This window comes from Lycorma delicatula, chromosome 4, assembly GCF_047948215.1.
Source record: "Lycorma delicatula isolate Av1 chromosome 4, ASM4794821v1, whole genome shotgun sequence".
Classification (NCBI taxonomy): Eukaryota; Metazoa; Arthropoda; class Insecta; order Hemiptera; family Fulgoridae; genus Lycorma; species Lycorma delicatula.
In genome coordinates this window covers 163,651,881-163,666,814 of record NC_134458.1, presented here as the reverse complement: position 1 = coordinate 163,666,814, position 14,934 = coordinate 163,651,881, and the positions used below count along the sequence as shown (strand labels likewise).

The 14,934-nt window shown below is 28.4% G+C and overlaps 1 long non-coding RNA gene across 1 annotated transcript in view; it reads left to right on the top strand.

The window, feature by feature from the left end:
* Positions 1 to 4,388: 4,388 nt before the first annotated feature.
* Positions 4,389 to 14,934, top strand: part of LOC142324046 (uncharacterized) — a 90,180-nt gene continuing 79,634 nt past the window's right edge. Inside the window, exon 1 of the long non-coding RNA XR_012756201.1 lies at positions 4,389 to 4,669. This is a non-coding gene — a long non-coding RNA (uncharacterized LOC142324046). The remainder of the gene's footprint in view (positions 4,670 to 14,934) is intronic.

Below are 14,934 nucleotides of genomic sequence, written 5' to 3'. Positions count from 1 at the left end.
CTTTCATCTGGTTAAGTGATGACTAATGTAGTGAATGAAAAAAAAATTACGCCATTAGCCGAGCGTTACTGCATGGGGTTTAAAGAATTTGTTATCGTGTAAGTTTGTGTGTGTGTGTACGTGTAATGTTGTAGTTCTGAAAAAAATAAGTTTTTTTCAGAACTACATTTTAGAATTGTAGAAACTAAATTTTCTACAGGTTTTGGTAATAAAATTTACGCATTTATTAGTCATTTAAGAAAGTTTTTGTACTTTAAACCTAAAAAACGTGTTTTTCGTCACCGAATCTTTCTATTTTTCGTTGGATATCATGAAAACTACAGAAGATAAAGCTCTGGGATCTATTGTATTCGATTTTCCAGGCCAACAAACATAAGAAACCATCAAGTTCACCTCCTTATATAACGCCTTAAAAATTTCAGTATGACCTCATTTTACCGAGGGAACTGAAATCCAGGTGAAATTTTTCGCTAGCTGTAACTTGATAATTAAGCGTTTTCGGACATATGTTTGCATGAACTTTTTTTCTTATTTCAAGGCTAAAATCAGTTTCCAAATTATTTTCGTTTCCTCCTGAATTACTTTGTATAGCCACAGCAGAAAAAAATGACATCATAGCACTTCGTTGACTAATTGACGTGTTTCCACCATCAACCTTTTCAGTAGTTAATTATACTTTTAAAAGTAATACAATAAGTCGGATCGACTTATTGAAGTAAATAAATAATTACTCAAATTAATAAACTTTTAAGCCCAAAAACCGGAGGGGCAGAAAGGGACCCGTATTTAAAATATACATTTTTCTTACCATAATTTCAAGATTGAAAATCCAGCTACATCTAATACTATGTAGATGACATAGGAAAGTTTTATAAAAAGGGGCTCGCATAGGACGAGAATTAATAGCTTTAAAAAAGTTTTTATTTTTTTTAATAATTTCTGATGCTTTATCTGTTTTTCAAGTTGTGGCTGTTATTTAAATTGTTATATAAGGAGTAAAAAATGCAAAAGGTTCAACCGAAATTTTTTTTTTAAATGTGTATTTTTTAAACAATTATACTAAACATAAAGTATAATTTTGAGATGATTAAAAGATAGTTCGGTCAAAGTGATAAATGAAACCCAAGAAGTTTTGTTCTTTCTCAGTTGTACTTTTAATACTGTATAATTTTTAATCCAAAGACGTCATTTGATCAAGATGATCAAATCGGATTCAATTTTTTTAATGAACATTTTTATCTTTTTCGCAGTTGTAATCGAAATATTGCATAATTAAATTATTAATATTTAAAAAATGTATGGAGTATCTGAAATAAAAATCTATCAAGAGCAAAGTTGGGAAAATGATGAGTGCTCCGGCTTATTTTATTTTGTACCGATTATTTGATATAATATGAATTTAAAACGTTCAAGTAATCGATCACGTTAAATTTCCATCTACACATATTTTCGGATTGTTATTTAATGGGGCGATATTATACTGTTTTAAAATACCGATTTTTTTTTTATGTAGCCCTTTTTGATGCAAATACAATTTCATATGGTTCCGTTAAGTTAGCGTAAACAACATCTATCATGTAATTTTTACTACAATTTCCGATGGAGAATAACCGATTCACGTTTACTTTCTTTTTCTTTTGTTAGATTAAAGTCAAATTGCTGTTCTGAGAAGCGAGATATGATTCAGACTGTCGGTCATTAAATTGTGCGGTGACAAAAAACTAAACACTGAAATGAAGTCATGAACGTAAGATCTTCATCCCACGACTGAATTATTTACTATTCGATGCTGTGAAAAGAAATATATTTTTTTTTATCAATTGTTCTACTTATTTAGAGCTCTCTCTCTCGTTTTCCTGTTTAGCCTCCAGGTATTACTTCAGAAGATGAATGAAGATGACATGTATGAGAATAAATGAAGTGTAGCTTGTAGAGTTTCAGTCCGACCATTCCCGAGATGTGTGGTTAATTGAAACCCAACCGCTAAAGAACACCGGTATCCACGATCTAGTTTCAAATCAGTATAAAAGTAACTGCCTTGCTAGGACTTAAACGCTGGAATTCTGGACTTCCAAATCAGCTGATTTGAGAAGACGCGTTCACCACTAGACCAATCCGGTGGATTGTTTATTTAGGGCTAGAATTGAATTACTTTTTACTGTTTGTAATTTCAAAACTACAAAAGCTTTTTAATTACAAACTACAGTAATTATATATGAAAAATAAGTTTAGCAAATGTCCTGATATATATTTATCTTAATTGATCTCTCCATGTATTATGTATGTTATTTTTATTAAAATGCATCGAATCAAATCTAAATATAATGAACATTTTTTCCACGCTGGCAAAAATTGCCAATTCATTTAAACTGTTCCAATTCATTTAAAAAAAATAATAATTTTATCTGTTTTTTAAGACCGTTATAGGTGATGATATCATTTCTGTTTCGTATCGGTTTATATGAATGTGATTCAATAAATTCCACGAAGCCCACTCAACAGTAAAACCTATACTATTGACGCTTCAAAACCAAAAGATAGTCAGTTCTCTTTCATTACATAGCAAATACCGACGTAAAAACATCTCATTGAAAGACAAAATTAAAGTTACTTAAATGTGTTTTTTTTTTTTTAGACCACCTATTGTTAATTGGTCTATTGGTTAACACGTCGTCGCAAATCAGTTGTTTAACAGATGATATTCGAATTTGTAGGTTCTAAGGTTCAAATCCTAATCAAAGTTAGTTGCTTTTATACGGAATTGAATATTAGACAGCGATTACGGTGTACTTTGGTGGTTGGGGTTCAATTAACCACAAGTCTCAAGAATGGTAGGCCTGAGTCTGTACAAGACTATATCTCATTTACATGTCGTAATATCATCTCATTGGACCGTGGGGGAGAGGGTTTGCTTATTGTTCACCAGTGGAATAGATTGCAACGTACACATTAAGAAAATAAAACAAAATGCTTTTAATAAATGAAAAACACACGTCTTTTGTCTACACTAATTTACTGTTTCTATTGCCTAGAAAGAGAAATGCCTGGTGTTTTATTAGATGATAAATAATCATGAGATAATCAAATTGATTTCTTTTATAACAAAATAACCCGTATTGTTTCGCTTTGAAGTATCTTAATAAAAGTTTTGAATTGTCATTGTTATTAGATATTTATTATGCTACCGTACATTCCCGTCTAAAATATATTCTTATTTCTTGAGGCTCTCTAAAACCTTAGAACAGTTTAAAAATTTAAAAATGGGTGTCAGATCATTGTTTGATCCCGATAAGCATTTATCTTGTAGACACGATATTAAAAAATTAAATATGTTAACTTATCTTCGTGTTTATTTTTTTGAATGTGAATTGTTTTTACTAAAAAGAATAAATAGCCATTTATTCTCAAAAAAAAACAATATCCACCTCTAAAAAACCAGTCATAATCATACATGTTTTCGAATAGTTCAACGCAATACTTCGGCTTACGAGAAAGGGCCGCCGTATTTACTTCCGTTGTTAATTTTTAAAAAATTAGAACCAATTAAAAATTTTCGCACCAATTATATAAAACATAATTAAAAATTATTTTTTTTTAGAAACAATATTACTCTACCGATGAATTTTTAAATAATACTATTAAAAATTTTCAAAAATTAATTTTCTGCATCCTGTTTGACCCGTGTATAAATATGTGCTCCAATAATTTTCATTTTGTGAATTGTGGATTATTATATAGCTATTTTTTAATTTAATATCGTAATCTATTGTAATATTATTTCACGTTTTATATTTTAAATAATTAATATGGTATTTATTACATATATTTTTTATCTTATAATTAATTGTACCCGGTTCTTGACGTAACGTGATCTATACAACGTATTTGTTATAAACAGATCGGAATGATGAATGAGTGAGTGCGTTTACTGTTTTTAGCTGATGTATTTCTTTTAAATAACACCAATAAGATGTGCCGCTAGATTGCGCCTTCTTATGTACATCAACACAGCTGTTTTAGATTCCAGTCGTTTACTTTGTATTTCGGACTCTTTTCATCTAATGGTTTATTTAATACTTATTTTTAATTCTGGAAATCGTCTTACTCCAATTAATGTTGACAAAAATGCTTGGGTCTTATACAATAGACTTACTATTCAAGTTCAAAAATACGTTTTGTTACGATTGTCTATGTACTGTTGAATTAAATTGGTTATTCGTCTCATCTTTGATATTTGCTTAATTTAAATTATTGATCTATTTTACTTGTGTTTTCATGTTATTCAAATATGTATCATATTTTATTCCTATAAGCATTATAAATTCCAGAGAAGCATTATATAGACATAGAGAGAACTTGCAAACCCTCTGACAGGCGCGCGTAACGCTATCTTTGGAGTCAGTTTGACGCCAGTAAAACATTGGAAGAGGACTGAATGTGGCGTAACAAATTCATCGACTACACGTGAGTGCGAGTTTCTAGATTCTTACTTTTAAAGACAACGGCATAGGGACGATGATGACGAAATATTTAATATTAATATGGCTATCCAAGTAACAGTATCAGCATTACGTACATAATACCAGAAATTTAACTTGATTTGGTGATGAAGATTAGTTCAGGGTAAATAGCCTGAAATTTACATTGGAAGACTGCAAATGTATTGGAGGTACGTAAATTTGTGCTAGCATTCAAATATATTTTTAACAAAAAACTTTTTAAAATTGTGTTCATCTACTACGTAAGACCCGATTATTTTTGGGTGTTCTAGTGCATATTACAAATCTTCTAACGTTTTTGTCGTAATAGATCAAAGATAGTATTTCTAATTTAACTGGTCATATTTTAGATTATTGTATGTTTCAAGGATTGTGTGACCGGCTTTATTGAAAAGGAAATTTAGTTCTTATATTTATTGTTTGGCCACCGAGTAGGAAACATTGTCTGGATCTGTTTGAAGGTGGCTAACCTATCAAATCACATTAAAGATTACTGAGTGTGTAGAATTTTGTCATTTTCAAAATATGTTTACTAATGTCTGATCTACTTCCATAAAGGTAAAAATAGAAAAGGGATTGTGGCATCCATCACTTTTTCATCCCTTATTAGATTAGGGCACTTTTAATTGGGATGGGTACAATACATTATTCATCAACAACTGATCAATTGAGATATATTCACTGACAAAGATTACTTTTTCTTCAAAAATTATAAATCCACCCAGGAACAGGAAAAATGTTACTAAAAGAATAACCTTATCCATCTTTAAAATTACCTGACTAAACTTTTAACTGTTAATCTAGACAGACCTTCAGTACTTTTACAGACCGGTCCTGTTGAATTCCATGTAAGGATCGATATTTTTTATTATTGTATCATACAATTGGCCGTTTTATGTTTACATTGAGTGCTTTTGTGACCTGACGTAAGAGCTCCCGAAAGTTTTTAAAATGCTAAAGTGAACAAAAATTGTCTGACAGAATTAAAAGTAAGTTACTAGTAAAATAGAAAGCGATAGTAAAAGTAATTTATTGAATATAAACATTGTTCAATTTAATTTGTGATTAAAAAGTTAATATACACCTTTACAATCTTTACATCGACATGGTAAACAAGTGAATGAATGTTTAAAATTAAACACAAATATAAAAAAAAAACATTTATCTCATGTTAATTAGATCATTTATGTTTAATCATTTAAAAAATAAATGAAAAAATATAATGATTCATTTTCTTGATGACAAAATATATTTCACATCTTTTTGTTGTTTAACTATGTTTTAATGAATAGTTATTGCATGCATAGATATTCTTTACAGATTTAGTGATTTTCATGAAAATTAAAGTTATTTGGAAAAAAGTATACAAAAATAAAATAACTTTTTCTAAACATACAGACATTTTTTCCAGAAGTTAATATTTTCCTTTTATTTCTTGTTATAATCAGTGTGCTTAACTGTTTTATTGGTGTAGTGAGCAGGATTAAGCTAGTGTTAATTTTGTTAATTAAGTGATTGTTTTTCGACATCTCTATTTACCCTATTTACTCAATTATTTCTTAATTGCTGCAATTATTAGTTGTTTCTTAATCTGTTAATTTTTCTGTTTTATCATAATTTAATGATAAATTGCACGGTTTTGTTTATTTATTTTAAAGGTTGTGTGATGTACACACAAACTTGAACGGTGTGAAATCTTAAAAAATGTATTATAAATAAGTCAAAACAATTTTATCCATATTTATTTCATTTTTTCCATATTATTTATTTCATCCATATTTAAACATATCATGAACAACAAAAATCCTTAAAAATCTAGTTCAGACACTGCATCCAACAGCATGTAACAGTCATTATTCCTAATCGCAATTTCTGAAGAGGCTTGAATTAAAGCCACAGCTACTTATGATTCAAGTAAAGTTTTCATAATTTTTACCAAATTAAGTCTGCTGTATTCGATTTAAGAGCTGCTAAAAAATTTACATAAGTTACTTCCATAGATCAGTTTAGACATTATTTAAGTTTTCTTACATCAATGTTAGTGTAGCTAAGTAAATAATTTTACAAAGAAACTTACTGAATTAATTCAACTCAAAGGTATATTTTATGAATTTGATGAGTATTCTTTTCACTATTTTGAAATATAAATTTACATGTTCATTTTCTGAATACATTATTATATAGCACAGTAATTTTGAAATTAGAATATCATATGAATAGAAAAGGGATGACAAAAATAATTTACATACAGATTTCATGATATACAAAATATCTGAAATTATACAAATTTAAAATTCAAATTTGACATCTGTATTCAGAAAGAGAAATAATATATACGGTAGTTAAATTAGTGTATAAAAAATCATTACAGATGGGTCATTAAAAATCATTTATAATCTAAGTTCTAATTCATCTATCAATCTAGTCTTGTGTAATAAATTATTGATTATAATATCAATAAAATGTAATCAAATATAAATTGGTTTAACTGAATAGTATTTAAATAAGCACACATACTCCTTTTATCAAGGATTACTTCATTCATGTAACTTCCAATTTCCTGTACCAGTATCATACAGGTATATAAATATTGTTCTGCCCACCAACTTTTAATTATAAGAAATTTAATTTTAACGGGAAAAAGAAAATTTAACACTTTATCTTTCATATAAAATTATAGATATGTTTTGTTTTAAGCATATGTAATTTTCTCTTTATATAAAAAAGATTTTTCATTTAAAATAAAATAAATACTTCCTAAATTAGATAATATTACTCGCCAGTTAAACTGTTTTATATGCTAAGTGACTGCTCATGATAATTAATTACTGTACCTATTTCAAAATATTACATTTTTTGCATTATAGAGTTCTCTTATAAAATGGTTGTCACACTACTGTTTGGAATACATGCGTGAAGATATTTATTAAATATAAGTTTTCTTTAATAAATTCAAAGTTTATAGAGAAATTATTATCCTTTTAACATTAATGCCTGTAATAACATAAAAATATTTATGAAAAGGTTAAAGCACTTTTTAATTAAATATATCCAAAAATTGCACAACTTTCCCAAAATTACAGTAGAAGTAATTAAAACCAAGATCAGTTGAAATTTGTGTTTGAAATCTTTGTACCTTTGCAGGATATAGTGTTCTGAGCTTTATTTCAAAATCACTTCAAAATGCTGATAATGAAGTTCAAATTTTAAAGGATTTATGATAAATTTGAGGTAACCTTTACTTGTGGAAAAATGTAAAGTTATGTTTACCATTAAAGCCTGAATTTATTTTCATACTTGCATGCGCGCGTGCACACACACACACAACAACAACAACAAAACTGTTGAACTCACAAAAATTCAATGTTCTCCTTAGATGCTCTGCCAGGGTTATCATGAAACACAGTTAAAATTGTGTTAAATGACAATATTTTGAGCTATTTAAACATACAAAAGTACCTTTTAAACGAAAATATTATCTCTGCGATAAGGATTTAAAAAATTCTTTCATGATGATGCTTCATTTAGAAAAGAATTAAAATAAACTACTGCTTCTGCGTGTTAAAACTTATAAGCATTTTCAAAAAATGTAAATAACTTCAATTTTGGGAGGGGGTATTTTTTCAAAGTTAAAAAATATATTTAAACATTTATAAATAGTAAATATTTTTTTTTTTTTTTTTTAAGTATATTGTTAAAGTATAATGAGTCAACATCTTACACCTCCTTGTTAACAAACCATCCTGTCATTCGATTTATTGTTTATGAACTAGAATTTTAATCTCTAATATAAAAAATTATCATACATTCAAAATTTTATGTTAAACCCAATAGTGGTGAGATATAAAGTGAAATATACACCTGATATATACACTTTCACTACTGAATCGATAATATGTATTTAATTCGTTAACTGCAGAAAAGTGCACATTAATTTGTTGCTTTAATCCATCTGTCCTGACCATTTTTACAGTTGTAATTCATGTGAAGAACCTGTTACATAACAGGTATCAGTCAGAGTTGTGCTTTCACCAAGTGTAACGATGTTTTGGTACTTACGTGTTAACGCCACCAGAGCTACAGCTTTATTTAAAAACAAAGTAGTCAATCGGATTTTTTGAGTATTTATTTAATAAATTCAGTAATTATTGCAATTATTTATTATTTAAATAATCAAAACACTCTTGTTAATTAGTCAAGGTTAGCGAGTGAAGCGAGCGTAGGTTAAGTTTGGTTAAATTATATTTATAAAATAAATAAATATAAATAACCATTTATTAAAATTAATAAAGAGACTGTTTTGAATCTATGTTAAACTCTATATCAGCCCATTTTGAAATCCGATTGACTACTTTGTTTTTAAATAAAGCTGTAGCTGCAGTGGCATTAATACGTAAGTACCGATGTTTTTTATACAATCAATTTCTGCAGTAAATATAGTGAAATTGTTGATCATAGGGGTAAACATCATTGGTATTTTAGAAGGTTTATTTGCTGTGATACATGACTGTGTATTCGGGGAGTGAAGAAGATTATGTTGATCCACTTCATTCCTTGTCATAAGCTTATTACGGTGTGTCTCTTACTTTTTTGGACACTTCTTAGTTATGACTTTCAATGAGTGCCGTAGTATGAGATAAATTATAAATATAAAAACAGATTATAATGTAAAAAATTGATCTAATTAAAGTCTATATTAATTATTTAAATAACAGCATATGAAATAATGTTATGATAAGTAAATTAAACATAAAAAATTACAGAATAATTAACAGCCAGATAGTGCTATTAAAAAAAATTATTTTGAGTACATATTTGTGTATTTATTGAACAGGATACAGAAAAGTCAGAGTTTTTTTATAATTATTTTTTAATTAGTATTATCTAAAAGTCATTGAAAAATAGTAATAGTGTTTCCAAAAAAAAATCTTTTAACTGTATTTTAAAAAATTGGAAGGAAGACTTTTCTAATGGTTTAGTAACTTATTAAAAATGACAATTGAAATACAATAAGGCACTTTCTCATAAACAAAAATATTGTGTTGAGTTATATTAAAATAGTTCTGATAATTAATGACATCAACATCTCATAAAGGAAGTTTAAATCTTATTAAATTTTAAGTTTTTATGTAAACATAATTTTTAAGATAAGTGATAAATATATTTAACATATTTAATAGTAATAATATGCTGCAGATAAATTAATTATAAAAAAAATGTAACTACCTGTAAGAACCTGAAAAAAAATTTAACCATGGTCATGCTTTTATAAAATATTTACTTAAATTCACCTCCCAGTTAATTCTACTCTATGTTCATCAATTAACTTTGATTTTGTTGTTAAAACTATTAGGTTATCTAAAACGTATTGAGACTTTGGAGGCCAAAATTGAGAATATATTTATTGTTATTGGAAAATAACATTATGAGACTACATATGCACCATTTTTTTTTTTTTTGGTATCATTCTGCCATTTTTCTGGCAACACCATAATCCCATTGCTGTAGAACTTATATGATTTTTGGTCAAAAAATTGTAACATGTGGTTTTTACAGGCCTCTTTTGAAACTAACTTAACATCATTCAGTGAGTTCTGCAGAGACTGAAACAAATGATAATCTGAGAGTGGCAGGTCCAGGCTATACGGATGCATTAAAACCTCCCACTCAGTTCTCTCAATTGCTGACGGGTTGTTAAAGTTGTATGCCGTCTGGCGTGGTATATGATAGATACTCTTTCTGTTAACCAGTTCAGGCAGTTTTTTTATTTAATTGCTAGATGCAATCGTACTAATCATCAACAATATAGGTTTGATTTTATCATTCTACCTGGTGGCAACAGCTCGTGATGCATGATGCCCTTCAAATCTCACCAAACGATAGAAATTTGATTGAGTAAATTTTTTGAGTCAGATCATTGGCAACCAAATGTCGAGCTTCTTTTTGTAGCTAGTTTACTTCAAATAATTTAACACTGTTTGGTAGGAATGTCTAGGTTATTGGCAATATCATGACTGCTAACATGCAGGTCTTCCTCAACTTCTGCCAGAATATGCTAATGCTCTCTTGTATACAAATAAAGGCTCAATACTTTTTAGTCTACCTATTATAATAATAAAATCACACAGTGCAAGACAAACTACAGTAAAATAGTAACTATAACCACCAGACAAAGCAAAGATCAGACCCGAATAATTTAGAACTTTGTTTGCAGACATAACTATAAGGCTGCATTGATATACTCCTTCATTAAAAATAACCCAATATTTACTCTTCACCATATATTGTGTGAAATATAATTAGGCATATTTTGTTGCCATATAACACCAACATAATATATTATATTTTCATTACTTGTATTTTGTAGTTTCTAGTTTCTTATTAAAAAATAGCCACTATCAGAAGTTTACATTAGTCAGGTTTCTAATTCTGTTGATGTTTGTTGTTTAAAACTTAGAATTGAAAATGCGCTGAACAGAAAAGGTTTTGTTAGTTTGTCAGTCAGCCAAGGTGGTTGCATTACTTGTAAAACAAAGAGAGATGAGCTCTGCAATCAGTACTGGTCAGACTGATTGTTGTAATTGTTGATGAATTTTGCTTTGTTGAACCAATGAAATGTTTTAAAAAGACCGTATATATCATCTTATCACTGAGTTATATCACCTTTAGTCATAATTCTTTTTTTCATTGTATCTTTTCCTCTCTTTTATGTATTAAAATGATGCATACTTAATCAAAATAATTGTTTTTTATCATGAATTTCTCTAATAAAATGATATCAAATGTGTCTGAGATTTAATTGATGATTTGGATATTTCTTATGTAGTTTTGCACGGAAAACATACTACGCTTGTCAGGATGAAGTGGAAATTTATGACATAATACAGCAAGTAACAAAAAATCTAACCTTTTGATCAGCGTATATAAAAATTCTCATTACTTTATCTACTTCTGATGTTCATTTTACAATTTCTTTTTACATTTGACTTTACACTATCATATGATAAAAATGCAAACCAGTTCCAGGCAGTAAAATAAAATAAATCTTTATTCTGATCAGAAAATAATAATTATATAGATCACACCAATATAAGATAAATTATAAATATAAAAACAAATTATAAGATAAAAAATATAAAAGTTTAAAGTCCATATTATTTATGAGTAAATACAAACATATGAAATTATGTTAATGTAAATACATTCAATATAAAAAATTACTATTACATAATTCACAGTTCAGAATATGTTATTGAAAATTACTTTGAACATATATTTATATACATGGTGATGACCTGCCTCAAAATCTTGAGCGATTTATTGCAACTCTTTTCACAAATGTTACAATTGTACCAGAAGATAATTATAATGATATACAAAATAAAACTTTTTTAATGTTTTTCTAAGTGTGATACCTATCTCTACATAACTTTTTTGCGTAGATTATAGATCTCTAAATAGAATCTTTCTGTCATCCTCAGGTTAATATAAATGGTACATTAAAGGTCTATAAAAATTAATATAACTGATGTTATTATGGGATGTCATATACTTAAATTAAAACTTATTAGCAGATTCTCTCCTTTTATAGGTAGGTTTACTAAAATATTGAAAGTTTAACACTCTATTTGCCTTTGGAATGGTTTTCCAACACTAAGATATCTTTGTGAAAATGTTTACGGTGTTCATCACCACTGTCCCAAGGTTTGGTGGAAAAAATCCAGATGTGAGTGTAGGAAATTGAATTCTAGTGACAATTACATCCCATAGTTCTGTATGAATTTATCATTATATCTGCAATGTCCTGGTAATTATAAAGTTTATGGACACCCAGGAAATTTTCACAAGTGTCTTTAAACGTTGTCCAGGCAGTGAGTTCTACATACGTCAACTCAGAGTTTAACATTTCATCTCTGACTGTTTCCCTTATTTGTGGGTCAACAAAAATCCCTTCTTTAATATTTATTTCTCTTACTTTTGGGAATTCCTGCCTTATATATTAGAATGCTTGACTGCTGCACTTCTTCATAGCTTTCATAAGATTTTTTATTAATTCTATTTTGATATTAAAGGGTGATAAAAATATATTTTTTGGGGATTAACTAGAGGTTCATGAATAATTTTTTTTCTCCAGTAGTTAAGTTCTCATGTTTCTTCCACTGCTTTTTTACATAATGCTCATCTCCAGCTCGTCTGTCCCATTCCCAAATAAAACAACAGTATTTTGTATACCCTTACTGTATGCCTAATTAAAGAGCTATTACTTTAAAATTTTGACAAACATATTTCAGCTATGCTTTTTTAATTCACTTTTTCAATAACAGTTTTCATAACATTAAACATTTCTTTCATATTAATTCCAAAACAGATTGGTACAAAAGGATATCTATTACTATCGTGAAGCAGAACTACTTTTAACCTATACTTAGAGGAATCATTGAAAAGGTGCCACTTCTCAGGTTCATGAACTCGCCCTAATTATAACATTAGCTCATCAATATTTATGCAGAAAACTATGTAACTTTCTTCAGCAAAGTATTGAGAAAATTCTTTCTGGCTTCAATAGACTGATATATATTTTTTTTTTTTTTTTAAGTAAATTCCAACCTTGCAATTTTGAGTCTAAAAGTTCAGCTTGACTTTTTGTTAAGTTTAAATCCCTATAAAGTCATTTAGCTTACCTCATCTTGTGATATAAAATGTGGCTCACTGAATTGTAATTCAAAGTCTGAATCATGATTTTAACTTCTTCCATAATGCCCGCTTCTTCACTGCTGTTTTCACAAAATAAGTTTTCAGGAATCTCTGGAACTGGAATGGATTCACAGTGAGGTACAGGTCTGACTGTAGATGGCCATGAACAATGTAGAGTAAAGTGTGTTTAAACTTCTTAGAAATTCCAGACACATTAGTTAAACAGAAATAACAATCAGTTAATTGATCTTGTGGTTCACACCAAACAGCAGGGACACGGAATGGCAAGAGTGGCAAGGCCTTTTATTTGCCTTTTAGCCATCCTCTTAAGTTGACCAAACAGTTACTACATTTTATATAAGTAACCCATGTCTTATTTATAGTCAAAGTACAATTTATAAACATTTTTTAATTAAAGGTGTTATGTTTGTCTTATGCGATTTTTATAGTGAACTCATGTTAAAATAATTGTCCAAAGTATTTACCCACTTATGAGGATTTTGAGACATTACTGTTCACTCACTTCACAGTTATCATACTGATTGAAGAAATATTATACTACTAAAAAGACTAGGTTAACAAAGTCAACAAGCTTTATGGTTTGAATTATATAGACTTGATGAATCTTCTTCATGTATGTTTCAATAGAGAGGTATGATGACATGATATGTAATGTTTTTTTATTGCTTAAGTTATTTTTTTATGATTAGCAACTGACTAATAAAGTTAAAAATATATGTTGGACATATAAATATAAAATAATGATGTAAAAGATAAAACATACATACATAATCATTCATCATATATCAACAATTTTCGTAATGTAGATTTTGAAATTGCTCGAAAACATATGGCAATGGAAAAATTCTGATTTTAGATTTGTTTTCAGCATTAAAAAACAGATAATTTCATGTATTGCACATTAAGGAACAAAAATTGTGTTTATTAGCGTTATTTAAAAGGAACTGAAAATTGTGTGATAGCATCTCAAAACATTATTCACTGGATGGATTATAACCTTCTAACTTTAAATCTGGATAAAACCATTGCATTGTGTTACTGAGGCAGATGTAACATTGCTGATTGCATGGATAGAATTTTTGTAATGATAACAGTAGTATTTCTGTTGCCCACAAAATGCAATTTCTGGATGTTTTATTAGATGACAAGTTCTCGTAGGATATTCATTTGATTTTGTTAAAAACAAAATCAAACATCCAATTTTGCTCTGAAATTCTTTAATAAAATATTAAGCTCGTCATCATTATTAAATATTTATTAGGTTTAGATAATTCTTCAGAGGGTGAATGAGGATGATATGTATGAGTGTAAATGAAGTGTAGTCTTGTACATTCTCCGTTCGACCGTTCCTGAGATGTGTGGTTAATTGAAACCCAACCATCGAAGAACACCGGTATCCACGATCTAGTATTCAAATCTGTGTAAAAATAACTGGCTTTACTAGGAGTTGAACTGTTTTTAAATAACTCAACACAATACTTCAACTTATGAGAAAGGACTTTGTTATGCTTCTGTTGCCACTTTTAATAAGTTGCCAAACTGTTTGAAAAATCCAACAATTTCTTTAAAATACAATTAATACATTTTTTTTTTTTTGAAATAATATTCTTTTGTTGATGAATTTTTATATAATAATAATTAAATACAAAAATACAATTTATCTGCATCCCATTCAACATGTACATAAATATCTTCTCAAAATAATTTTCAATAGCAGCTT